Below are 22,341 nucleotides of genomic sequence, written 5' to 3'. Positions count from 1 at the left end.
CGAGGGGATAAAAAGAAGAGAAAGATGCCGAGGAAGATGGGGCGGGCCAGGAACAGGAGTCAACCATCGGAATTGTCCCGGAGATGGGAACGGAGGGGTTGTCGAGTGAAAGACCTCTCGAATATTGCCAGGTTGTGGGTCACAGTGAGACCCGAAGAGCCTGTGTGATATGAATGAAAGTTCGTTGCTCACGAAAGAAATTTCAAACAGAGGTTGGAAAGTAACCATGGCTGATTTTATTTGTATGTATATGTGTATATATATATACATATATATATACATATATATATACATATATATATATACATATATATAATATATATATAAATGTATATATAAATATATATATATATATATATTTTCTATTGGCGAGGATATATATATATATATATATATATATATATATATATATTCCACCTTGAAAATAAAAATTACACAAAACGACAGAGGAAGAAAAGAAATACAGGGTATTAATTTGTAACAAAAGTAGGCCCCTACTTCAAGTGAACTTTACTGATTAAACATATATATATATATATATATATATATATATATATATATATATATTTTGTTCTCTCCTACCTATATATATAAATAGATATATTATATACAGGACACACGTTTGCATCTGACTATTACAGCAGATTTGAGATCTGCATAAAATAAAAACAAGTAAAGAACCTACACAAGATGTGTAGGGCGTAAGATGAATTATTAAGGTGAGATATGTAGAGATATGTAGAAGTAATGAAAAAGGCTAGCGCCGGTTAAAGGCTGGATCATAGAATTCTGAGATGGTCCGGTCGTGTGGAAAGAATGGGGAATAACAAGTTGGTGGTGACTAGAATTTTGATGTTTGAAGCTAAAGGAGTATAAGAAGACTTTGGTAAGTTTGGCCAGATAGTGAGATAGAGTTACTGGTAAGGAAGGGAATTATTAATATCCAAAAAACACAATAAATGAGATATATGAGAATATAAAAATGAAAGCAAATTTACCAGACGACTTGACGCTGAACCCCACCAGACAAATTAATTTTAAAAAGAGTGTGTGTGTGTGACTGAAGATTCGTCCCGTAAAATATTCATGCACAAATGAATTATCATTCAGTCACGAAGAAGTTTAAATGCCATTTCGATCTGATGTCACTATACTGTAGGCCTCCCTGGGAGGCTAATCCTTAAGTATAAAGTTTAGTTCATTCAACTTCCATTTCTGCCTCAAGGACTTCTTTTTATTTTCTGTCAGGTGATGCTGTTTGGCCCAAATTTAGACATTTCTTTACCATTTCTCCTGATTTCATATTTTTTTCCAAGTCAGGTGATGCTGTCTGGTCTAAATTCAGAGATTTCCTTATCAGGTTTCATGAATTCTTTTTATTTTCTAAGTCAGGTGATGCTTTTTGGCCCAAATTTAGAAATTTCTTTATCAGGTTTCATTCTGACAGCTTCCAGAGTTCTCTATTAAGATTGAGAGGCGACTGAGCATTATTCCACGACAGCGGTTAGAAAACAGCCTTAATATGGTTTTCAAAGTATATAATTTTTCTCACTATATCAGATATGAAAATTTATGATAAGTCACTTTCTCTAATTTTCTTCATTTTCGTAATTAAGTTTTTAAAAGTGGTATATACCCTAACTGCTATACTTGTTAAATAGACCAATGTATAAGTAAGGCGATCCTTACAAGTGCAGTTATTGAATTTTTTTGGCAGTTAACCTTTTTTTCTCTGCATAATTTTTTCCTTTATAATTGTAAACGACTTTATTACTCAAGTTCGATCTTTCAGGAGTATCAATAAACAGAGTTTACTGTATGTCAAGCATTCAGTGCAGTCTAAAAAAACCTTCAGTTTCTTTAGAACCATGCAGTACTCACTGGACTTTCAATTTCATTATGGAATGGAAAATAGAGTTTAGGCCACAGGCCAAGCACTGGGACATAAGAGGTCATTCGGCGCTGGAAAGGAAATTGAGAGTAAAAGGTTTGAAAGGTGTAACAGGAGGAAAACCTCAAAGCAGTTGCACTATGAAATACCTGTTAGGAGAAGGTGTGAGGCAAGATGAAAGAAAGATAATATGAGAGGGGGCAATTCTTAAATCAGTAAGTATTGCCTACAGTGCACCCCGTGAAGTGCACTGACGGCACTAGGCTAACCCCCCTACGGGGATTCAATTTCATTATGAGACAGTGCTTGCCAGAGGACAAAAGCTCATCGATAACGGATCCCTGGTATAGTCGCAACGTCAGATAACTGACAATAATCTTGACTGCAAAGGCCACTGCACAGGGCAAAAAGGACATATAACGGAAAAATAAAAAATAGAAATAGAATCTAACGTCGCTGCTATAAACGGCCTGAGCCCCAGGCTCTTCAGACCTCAAAAGCGAAAAATCCGAGCAAAATACTGGCGTCCATTGTCGTTCCCGGGCGACGTAGGCCTTATATTTTTGTCGAAGGAAGCATTCAGACATTTTTGAACTTTGTGAATAAAGCTCCCCGGACAATGCCGCTGGATTCTTGTAACCTATTATTAGACCACACCGGCGAGTATTCTCAGGAAGAGTATTCTTCTCAGTGTGTGCTCGGAAGGGTCGCCAAATATTTTTATTGTATTTACGAGTAAGATATATAAAATATAGAATTTACGCCAATGGCAAACGCCATGCGCTGAGACCTAAGAGACCATTCAGCAATGAAACGGGAATTGAGAGTAAAAAGGTCTGAAAGGTGTAACAGGAGGAAAACTTTGCAACTGCCATATGATCAAATGTTAGGAGAGGGTTGAGGAAAGTAAGATGGAAGAAAGAGAATATGAATGGAGGTGCAGTAAGAGGTATGAAAGGGGTTGCAGCTACGGGCCGAAGAGATGCCGCAAAGAACGTAAGTAATACCTACAGTGCACGGCATGAGGTGCAATGACGGCACTAACCCCCTACGGGGTTCCTTTCTCTGCACTCTCTCTCTCTCTCTCTCTCTCTCTCTCTCTCTCTCTCTCTCTCTCTCTCTCTCTCTATCTAACCAACCTTATATAAGTCTTCTTTTGTTCTTTTCCTCTTAATCTACCAAACTGTATTTGATCATTCTCTCCACATGACCGAACCACCTAAGCTAACCAACTTTCACTTTTACGTAGCCTACGTCCGCATATCTAGTGCTATTGATAATCTATCTTATGCCTTACACACACAAACACACACATATATACATATATATATATATATATATATATATATATATATATATATATATATATATATATATATATATATATATATATATATATCCCTACAATCACAAATCACTGAGAGACCTTTTAAGCAAAATTGCAAAACAAAATTATGATGCCTCTTTGCCAAGCTTTCTGACCTTTCTACAAAATATGCAGGGTTGAAAGTTTACGCAAAAGATTCCTTATTATTATATTTAAGCTTCTATCACGAAAACCTTTATATTTCCACCGGTGGACTGAATATTGCATAAATCGAGGAATGTCTTGCATGTTTGAAGCTATAATATAATATAATATAATATAATATAATCTAATCTGCTGAAATTTTAAATATCAATCTACTGTTGCAGAATGATAAACTGACTGACTAGCTTGTGTGATTACGTGGACGAATGTCGCCTAAAATGGAAGAGATATATTTGTCGTGAGAGTAATAAAAAAAAAAAGGCCCAATTCTAGAATTAATTCGGCCCTTAAAATATACGGAATATCGTAACTTGATTTATTTTAATAAAGATACCGCTACATGGATGCTTATAATAACTGTATTCACCACAAAATATATATAAAATATAAGCTATTATTATATAAAATATAACCTATTATATACCTTTATCTGGCGTTATATGTCTCCGCAATTCAGATGCAAAACAAATTTTTTATCAAAAATCTTTATACATGATTACCAATGAATATTATTCTTGCTGCCAAAATCTGAAGAATATGTGTGGAATCCCCACAAAAAAAAAAAGGATAATTAAAATCTTATACATTCTACCGAAAATAACTTTTGCTACATCAGATTGGCGAAATCTGGTTTCACATGAACTTTGAGATTTCATGTGACATTTGCTAGGTGAAATAAAAAAAAAAAAAAGTAATTTTGCACTGTCAGACAGAAATGAAACTTTTTCGGTTGTAATTTGAATATCATCCCACATTCGATCAGTAAGGGAATAATCATTAATACTTTGAAATAAAGGTTATATATATATATATATATATATATATATATATATATATATATATATATATATATATATATATATATATATATATGCACGTATAACTGAACCACGAAAATATGGAACGTGATGAATATATAAATAAAGACAAAATCCACGAGGAGAGAGATCAATGGAGTGCTGCAAGGCCTTTCGGCCTATAGTCCTTTACTTAGCAGAGCCTGCTAAGTAAAGGACTATAAATCGAAGTGGCCTCTGCACTCCACTGTTTCTCTTTCCTTCGTGGATTTTATTTTATTTATATATATATATATATATATATATATATATATATATATATGTATGTGTGTGTGTGTGTGTGTGTGTGTGTGTGTGTGTGTGTGTGTTGTATATTAGTGGTGAATCTAGACCTAAGCCTAGAGAAAGAGGTGGCGGGGTAGGTAGTAACGAAGTAGGTATGAATTAATTCAGTGAAATTCAAGTGGATTTAAAATAGCGTCAGTTCGGCCACGCGTTTCCATCGACTTTCGATCGTGGTTAAATTTCTCATATTAGTTTTGGAAAAGTGGTATGACGTAAGAAAACTACATCAGAAATGAATGAAAACAAATAAATAAACCTCATCTGCGAGAAATCTCGCCAATTTAACTTTTAACCAATATTTCAAACTCAACGGGATGACAAGAGCGAGAAGGACAGTGCTGGAAACCTACCCTGATCTTACGGAACGCTTAAAACTAATCGATTACAAACACTGTCATTTCGGAAGGGTTGGTATGCCTATCACCCCTCTCGTCTGGGAGTGACAATGTTACGAGACGGTTCCACGCTCCGTTAAAACGTGAACAAACCCGAGCCAGTGGTAAAATGAGTAAATGTTACTATATAAAAGTTGGCTATAAAATTCAGGGAGAGGAATTAAACAGTATATATATAAAAGAAGTTAGTAGCGGGTCGCTTTGTTCAGTATAAAGAATAAGGCCGGGTACCATGAGACTAGGTTTTAAACACTTATAACGGATAACGGGTGTAGAGCTGAACTCAAATTACTTAATTTAAATGGTTATCGGGAAACTTTAATTATTTTGCCTAGAACAATTATAGTTTGACACAGTTTGTCATATATATATATACATATAATGTTGAATCTCTTAATTTATACATAGGCCTAGCCAACTGTCTATGTATACTTTTCATGTATAGTTACTTTACAGTGAAATTCTTTTGTATTTACATTCGTTTCTTACATTCTAAATACGTTATGCTAAAATGGGATTTCAGTGCTGTTCTTTAAACTTATTTCATACCGTTTACTGTAGACAAATTTAAATAACGAGGGGTTAGCAAAAATCTATTTGAAATATCAACGTTAGTACTAAATAAAAGGAAAACATTATTTATGATGATATATTATTAAATAATAATGATAGGAATTCATTTTCTTGCTACTGCAAACAAAGGCCTCAACTATCGAACTGTACGACAGTTTTGAAAACTAGGCCTAGGCCTACATCCTTTGCTATAACCAGATCTCGAGAGCTTTCGAAAGATGAGAAAGTACTGTAAGCAGCGACTTTTGTTCAAACTTAAGCTGTCGTCTTCAAAGAAGCAGAACCACCTAGGTTAGTTCACCAATAATGAACCAACTACATCATTTGCACGGTACTAAACCACCTGTATCAGTTAACCAGCCATGAACCAATGACATCAACTAGCCAACTACCGCAGCCTGGTTACCTCCAGTCGCCGACCTGAATATTTATAGCCTTTTATTTATGATTGTCTTTTGTTTATATTCATGATATTTACCGTCTTTTGTTCATGCTTTTATGATCATCCCCAAAGGATTGGTTCCAAACACGGCGCCCATTTTGCACGTAAACCGGTAACAACCGAACCTTCACAAGATCCCTGGTATATAAAACTAGGCCTATTTCGGGGAACCGTACAATTAGTCAAGAAATATTATTAAAAACGTGATACAAATCAATAAAATGTGTCATATGATGTGATAATATACTCAAAAATATTATACCAGTAGACCCGGTATGAGACTGCATAGAACTTACCTTTCTCCCGCTAGGCCTATATGGCTTCTACGTCCGAAGGCTTCCCCCTTGAGAATTTGATTTACGAATGAATTCTATTCTCCAATTGTTTGAATAGACCTCTCTGTCACTTCTTCTGGCCATGTGCGTTTCATTTTCAAAACCAATAGCGGTTTTTTCAATCGACACCATGGCGGAGGTTGGTAATCCTTCCTGAACCGCGTGGGCCGGCGTCTGCAGTAGGTTAATGGTCCTCTCCACGTGTTGCAGGTATAATGGCTTTCAATGTTGCATGTTTATTTAAACCACAGGCAGTCTTAGATGGGGTTTAGCTTCATATTCATATCATACCAAAAACTTCAGAGGTAAAGTGACTCATTCTTCGGCCGTAAAGTATTAATTAAAAAATATCTGCATTACTCCATCAGACATTTCACTGTACTCTCAGCAGGCGGCTTCCGGCGTGTTTCACAAAAATCGACACATTTGATGTTAAAAATGGCACATATATGAGATTTTCGTAAGTCTTGCTATAAATACTCGCAGTTTCCAGCACATGCAGGAATGTCTGTGAGCTTAAGTACTATACAAAGTTAATAACAACCCGCGCATACGCCAGGACACCCTCACTCAATCAAGGTACTTGTACAACTGAAGCTCCCCAGTTTCGACTTCGACTTTTATGCGTTAATTTTTTCTCTTCTTCTTTAGAAAACATTTAACAGTTACTGACGTAAACGATGCCCATAATATTAAAAACGTTTGTTGGTTCTGAATTCAAATAAATGAAAAATTAAAAAAAAAAAGTAATAACTTTATCGTGTGATTGTTATTTTCTGATAAACGTCGTCATCCGCATAGTTACATGAATTTAATAATGAGGTTCTGAACAACCTAGCGAGTGGTTATACTCACACGATCATTGTAAATGCTTAAGTGCTTTTTAATTTATACGATAGAATCTATATTATGATCGCCCTTATCTTCGTTCCAAGTGTCATCATAATTAGTTACAAAACTTATAGGACTATCGTTACCGCATTTTAGCCATCAGTTATAATACCCTCGATTCTTCAAGGTTTTGGGGGGTGATATGACTCAGTATTATCGAGTGGTTCATTTTAAAAATATATACTTTTTATCCCTCATAATCTAATTATAAAAGGGCAAGAAATTTTTCTATACACCATGGGATGCAGACGCCACGTCTATAACACTTCGTCATGAAATGCAGATGAATTTCCTCATCAAAGCGAAAATTTATACGTATTGGTTACACTGAGAGCATGTCTCATGCTTATTGAGCATTTCATGATAAACGCGTTCTGAAGTGCATTGTAATCACGTTTGGTTTGTATGCTCTGGACATTTGGGTATATTCTTTGAAAGTTTAAATGTATCAGGTAATACTTTAGTACTAACTTTGTATTGTACGTGAATTTACAATGAAATATTTTGCCTCTCTCTCTCTCTCTCTCTCTCTCTCTCTCTCTCCGAATAAGCTGTAGGTCCCGTTGCTAGGTAACCAACTGGTTCTTAGCCACGTAAAATGAGTCTAATCCTTCGGGCCAGCCCTAGGAGAGCTGTTAATCAGCTCAGTGGTCTGGTTAAACTAAGGTATACTCTCTCTCTCTCTCTCTCTCTCTCTCTCTCTCTCTCTCTCTCTCTCTCTATGTGTGAGTGTGTGTGTGTGTGTGTGTGTGTGTGTGTGTGTTTGCCTCGATAACGCACGATCATACGGCTGCTTTCCCAAAACCCTGAAACGAATTTGAGTTGTAATTTTTCCATTCCTTTGTAGTCGCAAAAAAATCCACCCGGTTTTTACTCGGCGTCTCATATTCCCCATTCATCCCAAAATGAGTTATGAATGGAGGAGGTAATTATTTTTGCTCGGGTGTTTCTATTTACTCTCTTCTTTTTTTTAGGGGAGAGGGTGGGGGTGGGGGGGGGAGAAATGGTAAACACGCAAAACTGGAGTTTGATGACGAGGTTGATTCTGAAAACAAACATCTCTTCACATCGCGATTCCAGACGCTTGAACCTGGAAGGCTGACGCGACAAGGCAATTCATATAAAATAAATCATCTAACGGAGTGTTTTATGGAAGAGCCGGGTTTTAATCTTATTGATAATGTAACGCGCTTCGAGTACCTCTTTTGTATATATAAATATATATATGTGTGTATGTATGTATATATATACACATATATATATATATATATACATATATATATATATATATATATATATATATATATATATATATATATACATATACCCGTTAGCCGAGTTGCAGTATGGCGGCACTGAATACGTCAGAGAATTTGACTGTACGTTATATTTTCTAAAAGGTCATTAATTCCTTTTTCTTTAAGAAAAATCTATCGGCCTCTGGTTTTTCAACGCGGTAATATAGTTTCAGTTTTATGGGTTTATTATTATTATTATTATTATTATTATTATTATTATTATTATTATTAAATTATCAAGCGCAACACGGATATAAAATCGCCTTACGTAAGAACTTTTTAAAAACTACTTGCTCTTTTCATCCGAAAGTTTTCAAGCGATCAGCTTCAAGGACTTTCCAGTATTAAACTTTGTCCAGCACTGGAAGAGGACAATATTTTGAGAGTATTAAAACGATTTGATCTCGTTTGACTAAAAATGTTATTTCATCATTTATATATATATATATATTATATTTATTTATAATATTATATATATATATATATATATATATATATATATATATATATATATATATATTATATATATTACATGGCATTTACAACGAGTCTTCAATATGATTTCAGATTATATTGACGTGGGTAAAAAAAATTTTAAAATTTTATTTTATTGACGAGAAATTTTCATGGTATCAACGTCTGGAGAAATTTCATGATAGTGTGTGTGTGTGTGTGTGTGCGCGCGCGCACAAACGCATGTGCTTAACGGCTATCATTGATAAAAAGGAAAGATTATAAACTGCCGATTGTTGGTCGCGGAAGAACTCATAAAAAAAATTTTCTATTTTTTACAGACCTTTGTTGATTTTTATTGCATGCTTTTATTTAGCTTGAATTCTGCATCTGCCTATCTGTCTAATCTGTCTGTTTGGGTCAAATCTTGTAACTCAATTTTCGACCCGTTTCCTTCGTGAGATGGACTTGAAATTTTGCTTGGTTGCTCAGCTCCGGTGACAATTTTATTTTATACTTTTTAGTGCATTTTAATAAAAGCATGTTTAAATTAATCGTTAATATATTTACCTTCACTTTTCCCTTCTTTAAAGGAAAATGTCAATGCAAAGTCACTGAAAAAAATTTAAAAATTTGCTGCATTTCACTCCATTTATTTATACCAACTTCAGCTGATTGCCATCTTTAGGTGGTTGACGAACATTTAAGACCAATTGTACCCAAAGTCAGGTGTCTGATCACTGGTGATTTTCAGTAATTCGACAGCCTAATGTTGGTTGACATTTCAAACTTCAAACCGAACTCTACAGTACTATAATACTCGATCAATCCTTCGCATCATTTAATAGCTACCTGAAAATATCACGAACTTTTTGACTGTGGAACAACCTCCCTACTGCGGATGTCGGCCAATTGGAACTTCGGAAGTTCGAGCGAAAATGCAATGCGTTACTACCATAACACTATTCTTCTTGTATTTTGATGCTTTTTATTTATTTATCTATTTATTGGTTCATTTTTTCTTTTTTTAATAAGTGGTATTATCTCTTCTTTCTGTATTTCCCTTTACTTCCTCTTACTTCTTCCTAATGAACGCCATGATATTCTTTGGAAGCTCGAATTTCAAGTCAGTGGCCCCTTTGGTGGGCTTGTTCTTATGAATAGGTTTCATCTACTGAATAATAATAATAATAATAATAATAATAATAATAATAATAATAATAATAATAATAATAATAATAATAACAATAATAATAATAAGAGAAGACATCCATTAGACTAAGTTTATATAACCATCTCTTGTGGTTATAAACACATTTTAATAATAATAATAATAATAATAATAATAATAATAATAATAATAATAATAATAATAATAATAAACCATTCGGCAAAGTTTAAATATCAATTTCCTAAAGGTTATAAAGACATTTTAATAATAATAATAATAATAATAATAATAATAATAATAATAATAATAATAATAATAAAAATAATAATAATAATAATAATAATAATAATTTGAGACAAGTTTAGACAGACATTAAGTAAACAAATGTCAAATACTTATAGCATTATTCAGGCGAGTTACCTGTCCAATTACTGTGTCATCTATGTCATAATTCCGACAAATTTAAACAAATAAAAAGTCTTCCATTGTGAACTTAGCCAGTGATCGATTATCTACGATTTGTGACATTTGTGGCTGAGGCACTGAGCTACGGAACGTAATAATCGATCAATCAATCACTCGGGCTGTTGGAGTTAAGGGAGACTCTCTCTCTCTCTCTCTCTCTCTCTCTCTCTCTCTCTCTCTCTCTCTCTCTCTCATAAGGAGGCCTATAACTAACTCCAGTTGTTATATCTGAAAAATCGAAATAGCTTTACAAATCTCTCTCTCTCTCTCTCTCTCTCTCTCTCTCTCTCTCTCTCTCTCTCTCTCTCTCTCTCTATCGTCAGGAGGAAATGTAACAAACTCAGTTGTTATCTGAAATATTGAAATGGCTTTACAAAATTATCTCTCTCTCTCTCTCTCTCTCTCTCTCTCTCTCTCTCTCTCTCTCTCTCTCTCTCTCTCTCTCTCTCTCAAGGAGGAATGTAAGAAACTCCAGGTATCACATCTGAAAAATTGAAATGGCTTTACAAAAATATTAGTACATTCATGGAGACTTTCTCTCTCTCTCTCTCTCTCTCTCTCTCTCTCTCTCTCTCTCTCTCTCTCTCTCTCTCTCTCTCTCTCAAGGAGGATGTAACTAACTCCAGTTATTATATCTGAAAAATCGAAATGGCTTTACAAAAATATTAAAACGCTCGTGATCGCTTGACGAAGATGAAAAGAATCAAGTGCGAGATATTGCATGAAACGGCTCGTCCATTTCTAGGTGCTGATGGCCTGACATTCAATCGTCTTCATTGAAAGCAAGTAAAAAATGCGCCGAAGTGTCTTCGGCGCAATCGCGTTTTCTGTACAGCGTATAATCAAGGCCACCGAAAACAGATCTATCTTTCGGTGGTCTCGGTATAATGCTGTATGAGCCGCGACCCATGAAACTCTTAGCCGACCGTGGTGGCCTACGTTGTTGCGGTGCCAGAGGCACGATTATGGCCAACTTTAACCTTAAATAAAAATAAAAACTACTGAGGCGGCTAGAGGGCTGCAATTTGGTATGTTTGATGATTGGAGGGTGGATGATCAACATACCAGTTTACAGCCCTCTAGCCCCAGTAGTTTTTAAGATCTGAGGGCGGACGGGAAAAAAGTGCGGACGGACAGACAAAGCCGGCGCAATAGTTTTCTTTTACAACAAACTAAAAAAAGAAGGAAGCAACCCAGAACAAGGATATAAGGTTGACCAAAAGAGGAAATGAACAAACCTTTTCTATTTCAAGTTGACCTTTGTTGCAATTAACCTGACGAGGAAATAAAAACACGCACAAACACACACAAACACACACACACTTTTCCAGGATGGTATTCCTTGCTAGTTGTCATTGTAACTAAACTCACTTTAAAATTGTTCGTTATATATACAGTAAACAAGTAAAAAGATGCAGTCGAGTTTTCTGTACAGCGATTCCATTAGTACTCCGTCAGAAGATTCATTTTATTCATTTATTTATTAACCTGTTAATTTATCTGTTTTCCTGATAAATGGTCTCTTTCTGCCTTTTAGAAGCTTGAATTTAGAGCCAGTGGCCTTTATGGGCTTGTTTCAAATGAATAGGGTTCGTTATCTACTGAATAATAATAATAATAATAATAATAATAATAATAATAATAATAATAATAATAATAATAATAATAATAATAATAATAATAATGTTCTACCCTCTGCTACAAGGAATCTCATCCGAGAGATTAAGAAACTAAAATACAAAATAATAATAATAATAATAATAATAATAATAATAATAATAATAATAATAATAATAATATACTGCAGCTCCCCATATCTGTTGAATGTTCTACTCTTTGCTGCAAAGAACCTCATTCGAAATTTTAAGAAACTAAAATAATAATAATAAAATAATAATAATAATAATAATAATAATAATAATAATAATAATAATAATAATAATAATAATAAAATGAATTCCCTCTCCCAAGCTTCGTAAGCGAACGAACAGCGTAGATAAAAGCATAAAAGTAGCATTTAAAAATTCATGGCGGATCCTGACAGCTACGTCGACAATGAAGGTTCCATGACGAAATCATCGGTTAGAGAGAGAGAGAGAGAGAGAGAGAGAGAGAGAGAGAGAGAGAGAGAGAGAGAGAAAACTGTGTCTCTCGATTTTCTTTGAAAAGTCAAGGCTATTAAGCGGAGGCAAATATCCCGTCGATAAAGTGCATGACAAGACTAATAGCCAAGTGGCTATTTTCGTAGTACTCTGGTCTGGACAAATTGTGATGATTCTGTTGGTAAAGATAATTGTTTTTTGAAGGAAGTTATCAGTGGGATTATTTATATATGTATATATATATGTATGTATATATATATATATATATATATATATATATATATATATATATATATATATATATATATATATACTAATATATATATATATATTTTTCGGGATATTTTTCAGAATCGACAGACACTGATATCCAATTTACAACACATCTATATATTTTCTCTTAAAAGAATTTGTGGTGAATGTTAAATCATATAGCTACACGCGTATGCAAAAAAAAAAAAAATGTATCTATGCATGTAAGCGAGAGAGAGAGAGAGAGAGAGAGAGAGAGAGAGAGAGAGAGAGAGAGAGAGAGAGATAAAAGCCAGCTTTTCTCAGTAGAGCAACGTCTTCTAATTGACGAAAGTGATTGAAAATTCTTCTTCGTATTTTTTTTTTGAGTCTAATCTGACATCGGAAGAATCCGTAGAATATTTCGATACAGAACGAACGCTTTTTTGTCCGCCCGTAATTCCTTTAATCATCTGACACTGCTGAATAATTCTTAGGCAACGACGGAACTCTTTTTTATGTTCAAAGCGTTCACCTGGATTTAGGCCGGATTTTTTTTAGTTTTCTGTAAAAGAAAACTATTGTGCCTGCTTTGTCTGCCCGTCCGCACATTATTCTGTCCGCACTTTTTCTGTCCGCACTTTTTTCTGTCCGCACTTTATTCTGTCGACACTTTTTCCTGTCGCCCTCAGATCCTAAAAACTACTGAGGCTAGAGGGCTGCAAAGTGGTATGTTGATCATCCACCCTCAAACATACCAAATTGCAGCCCTCTGGCCTCAATGAACCCTTTATTTTATTAAGGTTAAAGTTAGCCATAATCGTGCTTCCGTCAACGATATAGGATAGGCCACCACCGGGCCGTAGTTAAAGTTTCATGGACCGCGGCTCATACAGCATTATACCGAGACCACCGAAAGACAGATCTGTTTCCGGTGGCCCCGATTATACGTTGTAGCAGCTGTACAGAAAACTTGATTGCGCCGAAGAAACTTCAGCGCATTTTTTACTTGTTTTTTTTTTTCACGTTCAGAGTTTTCACCCTGGATTTAGATTGGCATTTGAGAGCCTTTTAATTTAGTATAAGCTTATCCTTAAGCTCAAAAAACAATTTAGTCTTTCCCGATTTCATTATTTTCTGTGACTGATATTATGTCTAAGTGGTTTCTGTGACTGATATATGTCTAAGTCGTTTCTGTGACTGATATAATAAGCCTAAGTGGTTTGTGTGACTAATACTGTATATGTCTAAGTGGGTGTCTAAGTGGTTTTTGTGACTATTATAAGTGTGTCTAGGTGGTTCTGTGACTAATATATGAGTCTAGATGGTTAATGTGACTAATATATGAGTTTAGATGGTTAATGTGACTAATATACGAGTCTGGGTGGTTTCTGTGACTAATATATGAGTCTAGGTGGTTTCTGGGACTAATATATGAGTCTAGGTGGTTTCTGTGACTAATATATGAGTCTAGGTGGTTTCTGGGACTAATATATGAGTCTAGGTGGTTTCTGGGACTAATATATGAGTCTAGGTGGTTTTTGTGACTAATATATGAGTCTAGGTGGTTAATGTGACTAATATATGAGTCTAGGCGGTTTCTGTGACTAAATTATAAGTCTAGGCGGTTTTTGTGACTAATGTCTAAGTGGTTTATGTGACTAATTTATAAGTCTAGGCGGTTTTTGTGACTAATATAAGTGTCTAAATGACATTCAGTAAGGCCGCCACTAACGCTCCAGCCATACCTGCGCAGGCCTGCCTGCTCAAGCAGACCTGTAGCCTACAGCAGGCTTTTTTTTTTTGGCTTTTGGCCTGATTTAGCCACGAAAACCAGAGCGACTGACTGTTCTCGGGTAACGACTGCCCTTGGTGATTACTCCTGGAGTTGAGAGTCCTTGGTTAGGCGACGGTTACTTTCTTCGGGGTATTTTGGAGGGAACCGGATCCTTTCTTTTTGCGTAGTGTTTTGGCTATCACTGTGACGGTTCGGTTTTCAGTGTGGGTTGAATGTTTGTGCTTTGGTAAGTGATTTATTTTGTTCTTCAGTGATTTAATATATTAAGGGTCTTTTATTTTTCAGGGTTTACTTTTTTTTTACTTTAAATTACGTATGTGACTTGTTTTTAGTATTTTACGTAACGAATTTTGACTTTAAATTGTACATTGAGTAACTTAAGTTGTTTTTAGGGTTTTACTTAATGAATTTTGTTACTTTAAATTTTTGTATTAAGTAACTTTCGTTGCTTTTAGGGTTTTACGTCACGACTTTTGACTGTAAATAGTTTTTGGGATTGTGCTAAATGAATTTTTAACTTCTCTAACTTGAATTGTTTTTAGGAATTTACTTAATGTTCTTTAATTTTAAATTGTATTAAAGTAACTTTCATTGTTTTAAGGATTTTTAAATCTATTTTGTTTATATTTAGTCATTTGTTTAATTTTGAGTTTAATTTTGAGTATATTCGATGCTGACCCTACGGTAGTTAACTTTATGCTAAGGTATATGGCGAACTATGACATAGTTAACTGAATGAATTCTCTCTATTTCAGGCGCGTCCGCGTTAGTGCCTACTCGGGTGAAATGACTTATCGGCGATGGGTATTCAGTGCTGGGCATTCAAACCACCGAACTGGTCCATTTGTCTGAACGAAGGAATCTTGACTGAGAAGAATTAACCCCACTTCAACAAGAGGATTAGGTAAATAGAGAAGATAGATATAAACGGTGAGTTATTTTTTTTATCTTTGCCAAAAACCAAATAGCTTTTTTTTTTTAACCTCCACCCCTCTAGGGGCGGCGCCCCTAAAGGGGTGGAGGTAATCCCTTGAACTGGTTATGGTAGGACGAAAGTCCTGCCATAATGAGTTTCTGGGAGGTTAGGTTTATTTGGTGTGTGTATAAAGTTTGATAGGGTTTACTTTGCTAGTAGTAAGAGAATTAAGTTAAATAAAAAGATATTGTGGTTATATTCTAGTTAATATACTTTAGTTAAAATATTCCAGTTAATATACTTTAGTTCAAATATTAGTTAATAATTCTTGATATAGTTAAAATATTCTAGTTAATATACTTAAAATCTAGTTAATTATTCTTAATTTATTTAAAATATTCTAGTTAGTATATTTAAGTGATTATCCGGTAAATTCAGATAATTTTCACTTAATTATTCTATTTTAAATTATTCTAGTTAAAATATTTTCACTAATAGTTAAAATCTAAATATTCTTGTCCAGTTATAGTTAACGTCATTAAATTTGAGTAAGCAAGTCCCAGAAAAATAGTTTAATGATAAAACCTTTTTTAGTCTTATCACTTGATATGAGATTTAGTTGTAACTATGTAAGATCTCACATTTCAGTCCATAGTCGATATTACATTCTGTCAACAGAATGTACTAGCAGACTCTTTTTGCAGCTCCTGTTAATATTTCAGGTTACTTTGATCCGATGTGGCCTGGCTGATTACGTTTTGCACAGTGACCCTCGTTAAGTGGCGGTTAGTGTTAACTAAAAACAATGGAATGGCAGTAGTTCCAGATTTCATCTTGTAATTCTGTAAGGTAATATTTTAGCGTTCAATCTTTATGTAACTTAGTGCTTCCGAATACTTAATAGTTCAGTGGCAATTTTACCTGTGAGACACGGATTATCTTTAAGATAAGAGCTGCCACTTTATCATTATGCTGTGTTTAGGGTAGCAAGGTTATATTCCTTTGCTTGTAAACCTTTGAGTGAATCTTGGATTTTCATATTAGTTTGGACAGTTCCTTACACTCTTCACTTTTACAGGTTATTGAATGTTAGACCGGTGTGACCAGATTACCACTGTACTGCAATGAGTGAGGCAAATATTTTTTGGAAGTTTGCGTTCCCTGGACCGGTAAAAACCAATGGAGGATGGACTGACTTTGCAGCCATAAACTTCTGCAGTTCTGTTGGTGCTGGGCTTGGAAGTATGGATTTCCCTTAGGTCTCTCAAAATTTTGGAACAGATCAATAACAATCTATGCCTTTAAAAAAGTAAATCATATCCTTATCCTTGGTATTTTGTTTGTACTAGTTTTTGAAAATAAAGGAAAATTTTTGAAATGGTTCCAGTAAACTTCAGTAGTTGAAGTATGTGTCTTGCTTTTTGGGGAGGTCTTAATTGGCTGCTATGCATTGTCTTTGTTGTAAGACTTGGAAGTTTCGATGACTCTGGACTTTGCTTTACTTTTGAAATATTTGATGGGCATTAATCAAGTCACTGTAAATGGTTTTGGTAGACAGTAAGCTCTGGTGAAAGTTTTTCTAACCACCACAAGACTCGCTTTAAGACCTGAATATTGGGTTATGATAAGTAACAAGTAAACAAAGAAATAAGTATCAAATTGGAAGTAACTAGCAGCTATTTTAGTTGGTAAGTAACAAATGGTGTTTAAAGCAATTTTTTGATTATTAAACGAAGACCTATGAAATTCCAACAGTTACTTTCTAAAGGTTACTCAAAATATTAAAAACTGGTTGATCTTAGATTTAGTGTTAGTATGACGATGGTTGTAGAAGAAACGACCAAATTCTTATTGAATAAGGTACTTCAGTAATTTAACGCATAAACCCAGGCAAGCTGTTGATCATTGCTTGAAAATGCTATGTAGATGTGCTGTTTAGATTCAGGAAAGGTTAATTGCTTTAACTTTTGTCATGCTGTAATCTGTGGTAGACTTAGTACTGAACATAATTACTTTCTAAGCCGTAGTGAGCAGTGTTTATCGTATAGCAAAAATTCATCAAAGAGGACAGCTTGGCATGACATGAAGTATATTATCTTAATTAAAAAGAGTATTTGAAAGACTAAAAGGATGAGCTGGTAGCGTTATGTGACCAATATAATTATAATTAAAAAAAATAATTGTATGTATACATGTATATATGAAAGGTTAACTTAGTCTAATATTATGCAAGTAACTAAACTTCAGGTGGATAAAAGCACTAGGTCATAACGAGTAGCATGTACGAACAAGGAGCCGACACCATTTTTTTTGATAGGGTTGATACAGATCTGTTGCTCATAATATAAGTTGTTCTTGGGTCATGATGGTTGCTAATTTTTTGAGGAGACTATTCTTGTGAGATGGTAGTTACTTTGAGAAACTATTCTAGTGTGAAGATGATAGTTGCGGACATTGCTGCCCTAAAATGGTAGACTGCATTATCTGCAAAAACAGAAAAATGGTAATACTTCCTTTCCTTACAAATAATTTTGCAGATACTGCAAATGGGCCCCCCTAAATACTCTTGGAAAGCGTTGAAGAATCATTCTGAAACTGCAGTGACTTGTGTATTAGTGTCTCACGAGTCAAATAGGTGACATATCTCAATTTCGAAAATTTGCAGATACTGCAGTTTTCCGTTTTAGGTCAGATTATGAGAATTGAAACAGCGTTTCTCAATGCCATATTCTGTTGAGACCAGAATGATGGGTCATTCGATTGTTGCGTAAACAAAATCGTTACCTGAGGTTTATTGATAGTGGGACATTGAGTTACCTAAAGACGAGGTAGTTAAAATAAGACACGAATGCGTGGTAACGAAACGATTTAAACTAGACTGTAATTGTAAGCAGGTTTTCGCCTAAGTATTGAACTGACTGGATTGAATAGAGAATTTAGGCCAAAGGCCAAGCACTGGGACCTATGAAGTTATTCAGCTCTGATATGGGAATTGACAGTAAAAAGGTTTGAAAGGTGTAACAGGGAAACCTCGCAGCTGCACTAAGAATCAATTGTTAGGAGAGGGTTGAGGGAAGTAAGATGGAAGGAAGAGGCAATGAAAGGAGGTACAGTAAAAGGAACGAGAGAGGTTGTAGCTAGTGGCCGAAGGCGCGCTACAAAGAACCTTAAGCAATGCCTACAGTGCACCGCATGAGGTGCACTGACGGCACTAACCCCCCCCCACCATATAGGAAGTAACCTCAAGATCCTGAATAGTATATCTTCGTGAAATTAAAAGGCGTTATTCTGTATACAGACCTGCTGTTTTAGCATGTACGGCAACCTTTAGGATCAAGTATTTGACCAAGGACTGATGTAATATAAAACAAATGATTTTATAATTTACATATATATATATATATATATATATATATATATATATATATATATATAATATATATATATATATATATATATATATATATATATATATATATATATATATATATATATATATATATATATTTATATACATATACACAATATATATATATATATATATATATATATATATATATATAATATATTTATTTTATATAAATATAAATATACAGTATATATGTATATATCAAAGGTTTCAAAGTGAAGCTGTACTCGTATTCAAGGGTAATGAGTTTGATAGTTCAGTCATAAATACGAAAATGAATAAAAAAAAAATCCTCCGTTCGAAGAGACAGAACAAGAAAGGGCCAGTGAATTTTTGTAGAATGAGTGCAATGGTTCGGTAGTAAGGAAAGAGTACCCCGTAGGAAGGTATTGCCGTCAGTGTACCTCACGCGGTGCACTGTAGGCATTACTTAAGGTTTCTTACAGTCTCTCTTCGGCCGCTATCTGCAGTTCCTTTCATTCCTTTTACTATACCTCCGTTCACATTCTCTCTTTCTTCCATCTTGCGGTCCACCTTCTCCTAACAATTGATTCATAGTGCAACTGCGAGGTTTTCCTCCTGTTACACCTTTCAACCTTTTTACTTTCTCTTTCATCGCTGACTGACCACATAGGTCCCAGCGCCTGGCCTTTGGCCTAAATTTTATACTCCGTTCCATTCCAAAACTGTATGTACGAAGGGAATGCTCAGACTGGTCTACTTGCGAATTTTGCGCAGTGCATATTTTGTAGCAACAAGTTTATATGTTGAGAAATATAAGATGCCCACAATTCGGTACAATCGTTAGCATAATTAATAAGATGGATCAGAAGGTTCTGAGATGGTCTGGCCTCAAGAAAAGAATCACAGAAAGTTTTAGCTGTGTGAGGGCGAAGAATGACTGGATCTGAATGGTACAAATTTTGTGGGAAAGATTCAGATGTTGAGAAATATAAGCTGCCACAATTCGGTCCAATTGTTACCATAGTCAAAGAGATCGATCAGAAGGTTTTGAGATGGTCTGGTCCCAAGAAGAGAATTCTAGAAAATTTTAGCTGTATGGGTGGCGAAGAATGACTGGATCTGAATGGTACAAATTTTGTAGGAAAGGTTCAGATGCTGAGAAATATAAGATGCCACAATTTGGCACAATTGTTACCATAGTTAATAAGATAGATCAGAAGGTTTTGAGGTGGTCTGGTCTCTAGACTAGAACACAGGTCGTCAGATTGATGAACAGGGTATCAGAAGGTTTTGTGGTGGTCTGGTCTCAAGAAAAGAATGCAGGTCTTCAAGTTAATGAGCAGGGTATCTAAATTAAATGTCTTAGTCTTAAGATACAGGAGAAGAGCGAGACAGAAAATTTTAGCCATGTTGTGTCAAAGAATGGCTGGATCGAAAGTCTAGATGAAGAGAAAGAGCGACAATTAGTAATAGATGTATAGTTTAGTCAAGACGAGATTCAGAACGCTGCTGACGAGTCTTCCATACAGGTATATGAATCATCTACAGGATGAATATGGCAGTATGGTTTTCAATAAGGGAAAATGGCATAGCAGTAAAAATACATCAAAAATACAATGTACAAAGTATCGTACTATTCATCTGGTCATTTGTCTAGTAGCTTTAACAAGAAATTACTTTTGACTTTTGGATCCTGGACTCGATGGCAAAAGAGAAGAGGATTTGTAATCGGAAGTAGTTTTTCTGTTTAGTAAAATTATTAATCAATTCTCTTTGACTTTCAGATCGTGGAATCTACAACAGAGTTGCAGCGGAAAAAGACTGGGGAATTTTGAGCATTTTTGAAGCAGGCAAGGTGAGTTTTCTCCATTTGAAAATCATATTCGAATTCTATTTCGTGATGTTTCTTTTCCAGGAAATATTCCAGTTTGATATCATTATAATTATTTGTCGTTTATCGGCTTTTCTGTTCGTGCTAAAATTTTCGCTGTTAGATTTAATATTCTTATCATTATACTTTTAAAAGAGTTAGGTTATATTACATATGCTCTCTTCAATTGTATTATAATATTAAATAATTAATACGTTCTATCTTTTAAATTCTAATATCAAATAATCTGTTTCATATCTGGCGATATTAAATTTCCTTGAATTATCTGGCAACAGATTTTCCTTATATTTATGTGAATATTAAAACGACAATTAAAGGTGTTCTTAATAAGGCATACACCATCACCCAAATTGTGCACAAAGGCATACACCGTCACCCAAAGAGTGTACAAAGGCATACACCATCATCCAAAGAGTGTACAGAGGCATACACCATCACCCAAAGAGTGTACACAAAGGCATACACCATCACCCAAAGAGTGTACAGAGGCATACACATCACCCAAAGAGTGTACACAAGGCATACACCATTCCCCAAAGAGTGTACAAAGGCATACACCATGACCCACAGAGTATACACAGGCATACACCACCACCCAAAGAGTGTACAAAGGCATACACCTTCACCCAAAGAGTGTACAAAGGCATACACCATCACCAAAAGAGTGTACAAAGGCATACACCATCACCCAAAGAGTGTACAAAGGCATACACCATCACCCACAGAATGTACAAAGCATACACCATTACCCAAAGAATTTACAAAGGCAGACACCATCCCCAAAAGAGTGTACAAAGGCATGCACCATCACCCAAAGAGTACAAAAAGGCATAAACCATCACCCAAAGAGCAAAGGCATATCCCATCACCCAAAGAGTGTACAAAGTACACCATCACCCAAAAAGCAAAGGCATACACCATCACCCAAAGAGTGTACAAAGGCATACACCATCACCCAAAGAGTGTACAAAGGCATACACCATCACCCAAAGAGTGTACAAAGGCATACACCATCACCCAAAGAGTTTACAAAGGCATACACCATCACCCACAGAATGTACAAAGGCATACACCATTACCCAAAAGAATTTACAAAAGGCAGACACCATCCCCAAAAGAGTGTACAAAAGGCATGCACCATCACCCAAAGAGCATAAAAAGGCATAAACCATCACCCAAAGAGTGTACAAAGGCATATCCCATCACCCAAAGAATTTACAAAGGCAGACACCATCCCTAAAAGAGTGTACAAAGGCATGCACCATCACCCAAAGAGCATGTATAAACCATCACCCAAAGAGTGTACAAAGGCATATCCCATCACCCAAAGAGTGTACAAAGGCATACACCATCACCCAAAGAGTGTACAAAGGCATACACCATCACCCAAAGAGTGTACAAAGGCATACACCATCACCCACAGAATGTACAAAGGCATACACC

General features: G+C 35.1%; 1 protein-coding gene and 1 long non-coding RNA gene across 2 annotated transcripts in view; one reads left to right on the top strand and one right to left on the bottom strand.

The window, feature by feature from the left end:
• LOC136854964 (calcium-activated chloride channel regulator 1-like) overlaps positions 1-6,905 on the bottom strand; it is a 516,859-nt gene extending 509,954 nt beyond the window's left edge. Inside the window, exon 1 of the mRNA XM_067131627.1 lies at positions 6,271-6,905. The gene's annotated coding sequence lies outside the window, so the exon portion shown is untranslated. The remainder of the gene's footprint in view (positions 1-6,270) is intronic.
• A 7,950-nt stretch (positions 6,906-14,855) lies between these two features.
• LOC136854760 (uncharacterized) lies at positions 14,856-17,112 on the top strand. The gene is made up of 4 exons (XR_010857783.1): positions 14,856-14,944; positions 15,474-15,648; positions 16,357-16,483; positions 16,713-17,112. It is a non-coding gene; the product is annotated as an uncharacterized lncRNA (long non-coding RNA).
• Positions 17,113-22,341: the final 5,229 nt, after the last annotated feature.

Source organism: Macrobrachium rosenbergii, chromosome 30, assembly GCF_040412425.1.
Source record: "Macrobrachium rosenbergii isolate ZJJX-2024 chromosome 30, ASM4041242v1, whole genome shotgun sequence".
Lineage (NCBI taxonomy): Eukaryota > Metazoa > Arthropoda > Malacostraca > Decapoda > Palaemonidae > Macrobrachium > Macrobrachium rosenbergii.
The sequence above is the reverse complement of the archived record's forward strand: the minus strand, read 5'-3'. Positions and strand labels throughout refer to the sequence as shown.